The sequence below is a fragment of the Myotis davidii genome, unplaced genomic scaffold (assembly GCF_000327345.1).
Source record: "Myotis davidii unplaced genomic scaffold, ASM32734v1 scaffold107, whole genome shotgun sequence".
Taxonomy (NCBI): Eukaryota; Metazoa; Chordata; class Mammalia; order Chiroptera; family Vespertilionidae; genus Myotis; species Myotis davidii.
Window position 1 is genome coordinate 5794637 of NW_006383012.1, and position 10011 is coordinate 5804647.

The following is a 10011-nucleotide window of genomic DNA, read 5'->3' on the forward strand; positions in this document are numbered from 1 at the left end:
TTTAAACTTTAAAATAGTATTCATAGCTCTTTTAAGCAGCTGAAACTGATCAAGATGAACTTAACATTTTAAGGCTCATCCAAAAAAGTTTTCTCCCAAGAGTCTACTATTTAAGTACCAACTTTATTTTTCTTTTTAGTCAAATTGTTAAATACGTGTTTCTTACATAGTTCTAGGCCTAGAAACTAGGAAGTGACTTCCTTTGTGTCTGAGACTCCCAGAATTTCTAAATTGTCATTTGGGGCCTTTACAAATTAATTACAATCTTAGTTGTTTTCATCTTACCTGCTTTTAGGATGCTTGCCTCTTCCTTCCATGCAATTTAGAACTGAAACAATTCATATTTCCTCTGAGTTTATTTTTCCTTGCAACCTCAGCTGTCTCATGGGCTCAAGAAGTTTTCCATTTTTTTTCTCACTCTTAGGATGATAGTGACATTGTCTTGAAGCTTCCATCTGAAGTGCAAGCATAAACTTAATGCTTTAACATTTTCCCCAGCATTTATAGTTGCCAGGACGTTGAGGTTATTTTGTCCACTGATTTTGCTAGAAATGGAACTCTATATACAAAGAGACACCATAATATTACAGCTAATTTTATATCCTTAGAAAATAACCTGTTGGTCCATTAAAGTAACATTTAATGAACTAGCAATCCTATAGTCAAGGTACTTTTTGACATTAGTTGACGTAATTCTTTTAAAATAAGTCAACTAAGGTGAGAAAATTAGGGCATAGAAAAGTAACTTTTCCCAACTCCAAGTTAATTCATGAGTAACTTAGAGGCTAGATATCTTATGTTATTAATAATCTTTTGGCTCACACAATTGGCTATATGATCTAAAGGTGATGATTAGGTGATTTTATTCCATATCATTTAAATGTGTCAGTTGGCAAAGATTTATGAGTGCCTTTGGGTGAGAAACAATGTAGAGCAGACAAAAGTCTTGAAGACGTAGTCCAGCCTTTAAGAAGCTTTCACATACTTCAGATGGGAACTCAAGAAATGTACCTATAAAAAAGTTAAGGAGTGGTGCAAGAGACTCCCTAAGTGTCAGTGATTGGTATTCCCCAAATGCTAGTGCTATTTAATGGAGCAGTAATTAATTTCTGCAAACTTCTGTTGCATTCCTGAGAACAGAGGAGGGAGAACACAGTGATCAGGATGGCTGCATTGAGGAGGAGCGCCTTGAATAGTAGATACTATTCAAAGACTTAAGAGAAGAAAGAAGTTCAGGAGGAGAGATGGCAAAGATGGCAGTGTACCAGGCACATTCAGGAAGAGGAGAATGGTCAGGATGGAGAGGAACATTCATGTCAGTATGTGGTTACAAAGGCAGATTGGCGTTCCATCGTTTGGACCTTGAAAGCCAGAATTAAGTAACGCTTCACATGGAAGCTCTACTTTTAGGAGATTAATTTGGCAGTCGTGTGGCAAGAACTGAAGAGGCAGAAATACAGGACAGGGAGCCCAGTTAGAACTGAGTCTGGGGCAGTAATCGGATTAAGGTCATAAAAAACTCAAAACTAAAATATTACTACATACTGGACATTTGAATGGACTGTTTAAATGAAAATTGATGGTACTCAGTAAATTTGAATTTTGGTATGAGTAGTATTTTCTTGAGCATTGGGTAGTTGGTGTAGTTGCCTATGATAATGACAACCATGATGAGTATTCTAATGTGTTTTTTACAGCCTTGAGTTCCTCCATGACCAGACCGTGAGCCTCCAAGAAAGGATTGTGCTTTTTCACATCTCTCCAAAGAGTCTGAGATATAATAGGTTTGTTGAATTTAATCTATAGTTACGGGTTTCCAACTATTTAACACCTGAAATGTTAAATTATACTCGTGGTTGAAAGCATGGGCTCTGGAGTTGTAGATTTTCCAAGTTCCGATCATCAGCTGTTAACATTAGGTCAGTTAATTAACTCCCCTAACCGCTCCCCCCCCCCCGTTCCTCATTTGTAAAGTGGGGGTATTAATAGTGTCTACTTTATAGAATTATAAAGTCATTCAGGTAAAGTGTTGAGCATGATTCTTAGAACTGAGCAAATAGTGAACAGAAGCAAATGCCACATAACTGATCTATATGTAAGAGAAGAATGAATCCAAAATTCTCATGGTTGGGGAGATTAAAAATGGCGGCAGAGTAGGAGGATGCACATGGACATGCTCCCAGGAACAAGCTGGAGTTACAACTGAAATACGGAAAGGCTTCCTGAATAATCAATGGAAAACTCACAGGAGAGAACCCTGATACCCAAGGACCGAAGGTGGAGATAAATATACAATCTCACTCATTTATGAAATATAATGAACAACATAAACTGATGAACAAAAATAGAGCCGGGTGGTAGGGAGGGAATATACTAGAATATAATAGAAGTAATCCTGTTACTGGCAGATTTTTAATATTTCCTTTTACGTTTAAAAAATGCTTTGTAAGACATATTTTGGTAGACAAAGAGTAACCTGGCAGCAAAGATAATTAAGTGGTGCAACAGGCTTTTGATGCCAATTAAAAAAAAAATCTTTGGGGAATGTAGATGCTCACCTTTTGTATATCGAGTACTAAAGTATATTTAGTAGACACAGGCATACATACCATTAAAGTGAGTAAACCCCTTTCACTTCCATCATCTCACTTGACCAGCCAACAATCCTGTGAAGTAGGAAGGATGGGTCTGCGTCTTATTTTGGTGAAGAACTTGAAGTGGCCTTGAGTACTAGGTAACTTGCCATGAGTCACATAGCCAGAGTGGCAGAGCTGGGCCTCTGACGCCCAAAGGCTCTGTGTATGACATCTGGAGAAAAGTGATCGGAAGCACAGATGTTTAGTGGGAGGAATGAAACACTTGCTGTAATGCCAAAAAATAACTGGAAATAAAAGCAGAAAACAAGACATTTGTTTCTGTTATAATATGACAGAAAAGAAGGCTCTTGTGGTTTGGGATTGAGCATTCAGAGAAGAAATGGGGAGACCACTCTTGGAATACGACATCTGCTTCTGGCTACTCATGACTGGGTTTATGGAAACCAGCTGGATGATGTTCAAAGAAAAGCTCCAAAATGATTAAGGGGCTGATGGCATTGATTAATAAGGAAAGCTTGAAAGAATTAAATGTGCACAACTCAGCCAAGCAAAGACTGAGGAAAAACAAGGTAAATGTATACCTTTTTTGTAAATATATGAAATGTGTAACTATTAAAAAAGGAGATTAATTAATTAGCATAATGCATGGGGGCATACTAAGTAGTAATCGGATAAAAATTTAAGCTGAGTATAAAGAAAATTTCCCCGATAGTTTATTAAGGTTTTCTGTGGCATAGCCTTTTCATAGAGAAACCATAGAAGTATCAAGCCTTTGAATTTCTAAAACCTCCCTGGGAACTTGGTATTAGATGATGTTAGAGAATTATTATTAATTTGGTCAGGTGTGATCATGGTATTATGCTTATAAAAGAACATATCATTTTTTTTAGAGATACTGTGAAATGTAGGGACAGAACAACATGATGTAAGAGATCTGCTTAACAGTACTACGGCAAGGAAAGGAGAGGAAGGGAGAAAAAGGAAGGGAGGGAAGAATAGGGAAAAAAGAAAGGGAGGGAGAGAGAATGAAAAAAAGGATAGATGAAGCAAGTGTGGCAAAAGGTTGATCATGCCGAATCTGAAAAGAGATCTTATGTGAGTTCATTTTCCTTTTTCCTTTTATGTATGTTTGGAAACATTTATCATAAAGAATGTAAATTACATTTTCCTGAGCAAAGCTCACTAGTGTATTAATCTGGCTTCCCTGATTACTGCCACACACCAGACCAGGGCCCATGATAGTAGGGATACGTTGCCTCTGTTTACCATCTCGCTCTGGCGATGTCGATTGGACTGAGCTAAAGGACTCTTCTAAAACTGTAGGTAAGACTCTAACAAAATCCTTAGACCCACTGGAAGAGGGATTAATTTATAAAGGAAAGTGAAAGATTTCAAAACCTAGCAAACATCTATGAAGCTCAAGTTGAAAAAAGATAAGATTTAAAAAAAAACAAAACTGCCTTCTCTCCATTACCTTCTCTTCTTGCAGGTGACTGTTTAGGGCAGGAGATTTAGGGAGCATTTGGAATGTATGTTCTACCTGCTTTTTTGTTGGTCTGCTTGCTTGTTTGAGGCATATAAATATTTTCTCTGAATTTCACTGTTGGCAGTCAAGCAAGAATACAGACCCAGTATCTCAGACCTATCACATCTGAATTTCTCCAGAGTATACAGCTAGGCTACAAAATAGCTCAGTATAAGGATGGAGCTGTTTGAAAATGGAGCAGAGGCTGAATGGTCAATAAGCTTGGTTGAGTCTATCTCATGACCAGACATCCCTTCTCCAGCCCATAGACTCTGACTTAGCACAGGCCCTTATCATCTCTCACCTGGGTTACTGCAGTAGCCATAACCGGGCTTCCGTACCTCCAGCCTCTTCCCAGTGTCATCATCCTCCACCGTGACCCCAGAGTGGCTCTTCTGAAATACAGCTGATGGCGACATTCCTGGTTAAATTCTTAGCATCTAGAGCAGTGGTTCCCAACCTTCCTAATGCCGCAACCCTTTAATACAGTTCCTCATGTGGTGGTGACCCCTAACCATAAAATTATTTTCGTTGCTACTTCATAACTGTCATTTTGATACTGTTATGAATCATCGTGTAAATATCTGATATGCAGGATGTATTTTCATTGTTACAAATTGAACATAATTAAAGCATAGTGATTAATCACAAAAACAATATGTCATTATATATGTGTTTTCCGATGGTCTTAGGCGACCCCTGTGAAAGGGTCGTTCGACCCCAAAGAGGTCGCGACCCACAGGTTGAGAACCGCTGGTCTAGATAAAGTGTAACGGGGACTTGCCTGGCATATAGCCGTTCTCCAACGAAGACTTGATTGAATGCCTGCAACCTCAGTGCTCCCTCTCTCCCCGTTGCCCTTTCTGTGCCTTCTTACCTACTTAACCTTTGCTGAGAAGATGCCTTTTCTCCCTTGTCCACCCAGTAGTTTTTCAAGACTTAAGGTTTATAGCAGTGAAGTCTCTGTTGATGGCCTGGTCACAATTAATCCATCCTCCTCTCAGTTGCCATGCACCTCCTCCATACGTTCACGGCCATACTTAGCACCCCATCTTAATCATCTATTTATGTGTCTTCCCCACAAGACAGTGGGCTCTTTGAGAGCAACTTCTGTGTTTTCATCTTTAGTTCCTCAGTGCCTTGCACACTCTGAGCACTCCATATCGTCAGATAATCCTTGGGAGCTATGAGGTGCCAAGTAGGGGAAGGAAGTGGGCACTCAAGTTTGAGTGAATAAAGATGCCATTCATTCCGCATATTTATTGGCTGTGTAAAGCCGATGTCCAGCTGCTCTCCTGTCTGTAGCTCAAGGAGCGCATAGTACACAGAACCAGAGATTTAGCTCCTCTCCAAGTTAACCTTTAACCTGCAGCTGGTCCCTGATGGGGAAACACTTCCCCTCATGTCTGTGTTTTGGGTTTGTAGCGGTGATACATGCTAGAACTATTTATTCCACTATCCCAAGCTGCCTCTCAGCGTTACGAATCTATGAAAGAGACAAGATGATATACAACTTATTCTAATTTGTGGTTGCGTTGTTTATTTGTTTCCTCTTTAAGGAGGAGGTGGGATTGGATTGTTTGTTTGGTTTCTTCTTCAGTAAGAAGCATCTTACTATAACTGGTCTGGACATCTGTCCCATTTTTTAAAATTACAAGTTTTGATCACTGTTAAATTGTACAGATCCCAGTCTGTCTGCTCTGCATACATTTGCATTTATAAAAGCAGAAGCAGACTAAAAGTCTTTCTAATGCAGCCCCCTAAATGCATAAAGTATCAGATTGCTTTTTCCCAATTGGTTCATGCATTGCTAAGGGCTTAAAAGGATCATTGATTTGAATTATTTAATGTGTACAGCAAGTTGAGTTTTCTTTTTTTTCTTTTTTTTTTTCTTAACCTTTGGGGACATTGCTTTAATTCTTTTATGTTAAACCTCATTTTTCTTTGAAAGTAAGAAGTTAAAACTGTATTCACACGAGCTCCCAAAGTCCCAGATTTTCATTGTGTTTTTAAACCAGCTAGGAAATATTTGATTCTAATGCAACATTACTGCTGAAAATTGGGCTGAAATTGCTAAGCTGAAAATATAGTTATAACTGCTTATTATTCTAATGTATTTTCTTTTCCTTTTTGGGAGCTGATGCAGATGAAATAAAAGATAGAGGGAGAGATCCCGTCTACAATACAAAGCCATCCTGGATTTTCGTTGGTGTTTTTGAAATTTCATTGGCTGTTTTTGACTTACATTCAGTAAGTTGCAGCCCCAGACTTTACATGTTGAACATTTTTACTGTGAAATTTATTGTTTTTTGAGGACCTACTCTTGCCCCATGGAAAGGCAGTTGGGTCCTGTCACCACAGTTTGTGATGGCAATGTCTGGGTGAATGAACTTAGTTTAGTTTGTGTTATGCTCAGAAAGCTTGCCAAAAATGGAGACTTGTTTGTGATGTCTAGTGTGGCTTCCTATAGCAAAGCAAGGAGTCTAATGTAATGCATTTGTCAGGACAATGCTCAAGTGAAAAAATGGAAGTCTCGCCCTAACTGGTTTGGCTCAGTGGATAGAGCGTCGGTCTGCGGACTGAAGGGTCGCAGGTTCGATTCCGGTCAAGGGCATGTACCTTGGTTGCGGGCACATTCCCAGTAGGAGGTGTGCAGGAGGCAGCTGATCGATGTTTCTCTCTCATCGATGTTTCTAACTATCCCTCTCCCTTCCTCTCTGTAAAAATCAATAAAAAATATATTTAAAAAAAAAGGAAGTCTCATCAGCATAAGGCAGTCATATGATGTAAAACAGTTTAGGGCCCCGCCAGCGTGACTCAGTGGTTGAGCGTCGACCTATGAACCAGAAGCCCAGGTATAGGGGACAGTTAGGTTCAGGGCCTCAGGTCTGGTAGGATTAATTGATCTACAACAGGTATACACTAGGACCACCCAGGACAAGCCAGATTACCACTGTTGCCATAACGAGGAAGGTGGCCCCTACCATCTTTGTTGTGATCATGGTGGTGTCTGTTTCATCTGCTTGCTGTATTCACCTGCCACAGGCCACCTTGATGAGGTGACAGAGGTCATCTTATTTCTCTGATATTTCAGTTTTCAAAGCTTGGTGACTATCACCTGGCTAAGTACCAGCTGTGTACAGGAACATATTCCTTTTCACTGGAGTCTGTGTTTTTTGGGTTCCTGAAATACAGCATAACCAGAATCTATGATTCATTCCATAGAACTTTCCAGATCAGAAAATGCTTTATCCACTCTCCTGCCCTTAAGTCACTTTAATATCACCATCAATACACACGCGGTAAGAGCAAATTGTTGTGGCAAAAAGTTTCCCTATGAAATCCAAACGGCCGTACCAACGTCTGTCTCCTAGTTTAGTTTTGCTTATGCAAAATGTCACCACTTGGGTTCCCTTCTCTCTCTGCACGAGTCTGTCCTCTGCATAACTGGTAAACCGACGTGGTAGGAGGAAAGCCCTGGAGAGTGGAATCTTGGGAATCCAAGGATAAAGTATTTCCAGGAAAGACTGCTCAGTGCTGAAGGGGAACTAGTCTGATAGAAACAGAAGTGATCATTGAACCTGGAGAATTTGAATTTGTTGGAAATCTCAAAAAAAGTGGGTTCAAAAATCACTTGGAATTATTTGTAAGGTTTGTTGGGTATGCGCATTACTCTAGGCTAAAGAGCAGAACAGCAATAAGTACTTATTGAGCAGCCCAGCCAGCGTGGCTCAGTGGTTGAGCATCGACCTATGAACCAGGAGGTTGCAGTTCAATTCCTGGTGAGGGCACAAGTCTGGGTTATGGGCTCAATCCCCAGTGGGGAGCATGCAGGAGACAGCTGATCAATGATTCTCTCCCATCATTGATGTTTTTCTCTCTCCCTCTTCCTTCTTCCCTGAAATCAATAAAATATATTTTAAAAATACTTATTGAGCAATTACTGTATGTCTGGTGATATATTATCCTCATTTAATCTCACAGCAGCCCTCTAAGGTAAGCACTATATCCCCATCTTACAGATGATGACATGGATGCACAGATGAAGTAAGTAGTTTGCCTAAGGTTACACCACATGATTGGTGCACAGCTAGGATTTGAACCCAGGCAGTTGGGCCCTTGATCCTATGCTTTTAATTTCTAGACTGATGCTCATACACGATTGTGACCTAACAAAAGCCTGTGGAGGAGAGAATTAGGAGCCTTTACCCAGAAGCAAAAGTTAAAGCTGTCATGGGGGGTGAGGTCTGTAAGGAGAGAGTAAGGAAAAGAGAGACCTACCAATACAGAGATGGTGAGCTGATCCCTGACTGGGAACTAAACCCTTAAGAATACCCACCGATAGAGCTAAGCTCCTCAGACGTCTTGAAAAACTCACACAGCCTTTGAAGAGCACAGGGAGTTCATCTCCTCCCAGATGTTGCTTATCGCCCAAGGGGTAGCAAGTACTGTGACCGAGCCCAAAGCCATGGGACAGGTTCTGCTGTTTCCCAACTCTGTGCTCACTCCCAGAGTCTGATCTGTGCCTGTACACAGACTAACCACGCACGCACGCACGCACACACCTCTCTGATTTGCCAGGTGGGAGGAGAATGTTGAACAGAACGAGCCAGCAAAGAGCGGGTCAGCCGGACACCGAGCGAGAGGAACGGGGTCAGGTCTCTGTCATAAAGCCCAGGAGGTGAGACGTCTCGTCCAAGAAGACAGTGGCCGGGCCTGTTGGACATGGCAGGACAGGGTTCGCCCCAGGGGCTGCTAAGGCCGCATTTGCCTTAGTGATAAAACCAGTGTCTGCACTCTAGTTTCTAGAAGTGAGTGCTGTCGTTACAAGCAGAAAACTCAGTGGGAGAACACATTTTCAGTCCTGTAATGGATAGGAGAACAACAAGCCTAAACCCAAGATCCATTTTTCTTGCTTTCCCAAGAGAACTGGTCATTAGCATGGTGGTAACCTCGAGGAAGGAAGGAAGGAAAAAAGCTCCATTGGAGCCGGGCTCATTGTCAGCCGTCAGTGGAAAAATACAGTCCCATACCAGTCTCCACCGAACCTCACAGGCTTAGCTAGTAGTTGTTTTCCAGTTTCTTCCTGTTATCTTTGAAATCCAAACATTTTTCCATCCATTCTTTTCTGCTGTACCAGCACTGATCGCGCTGAGGGCAAGAGTTGGCACCATCAAGACACCACAATTACCCAGGAATGTGCTTAGCAACTGCAGCCTTGAACCAGAGTGTGCCTTTGAGGGGATGTGATAATGGCCGCGTTAAACTTGATCTTGCCTTAAACGAATAGACAAAAGGAGGCAGCCGGCCCTACGCTTGTAAGGGATAGTAACAATATAATAAATCACTTTTTTCCTCCGTCAGTTTCCAACCTTGCCCTAATTTCATAGATGAAATCACATGTGTAGAACCGACAGCAATTTAGCTCTGAAGCTCGGAATGGCTGCACAGGAAAGCACTGTGCCTTTTTATAGACTCGTTCCCTGATGTGTTAAATCACCCAGAAAGCTGGGGGAAATGCTCCCTGCCTGGGCCAGTGCGAGAGGGAGCCATCTGAAGAATATTCCAGTGTGGTTACAGTGGGAAGGGTGTCGAAGGTCCAGGAGTATTAATAATGACTATTATTATCTTTCTATTTTTAACCTCAGATGCAGAGAGTTGAGTAAATTATATTCCTCAATGGCACATTTTCATGTTATGTCTTTAGGCCCTACTCTTTTAAAAAATAAATTTATATATATACACACACACACACACACACTAGGGGCCCGGTGCACGAAATTTGTGCACTCGGTGTGTGTGGGGGGGGGGAGGGGGAGTGTCCCTCAGCCCAGCCTGCCCCCTCTCACATACTGGGAGCCCTCAGGCATTGACCCCCATCACCCTCCA

The 10011-nt window shown here is 41.4% G+C and overlaps 1 long non-coding RNA gene across 1 annotated transcript in view; it reads left to right on the plus strand.

Moving 5' to 3' along the window:
• The first annotated feature begins 6190 nt into the window (after window positions 1-6190).
• The window catches only part of LOC107181639, an 8445-nt gene continuing 4624 nt past the window's right edge, over window positions 6191-10011 (plus strand). Inside the window, exon 1 of the long non-coding RNA XR_001512309.1 lies at window positions 6191-6372. This is a non-coding gene — a long non-coding RNA (uncharacterized LOC107181639). The remainder of the gene's footprint in view (window positions 6373-10011) is intronic.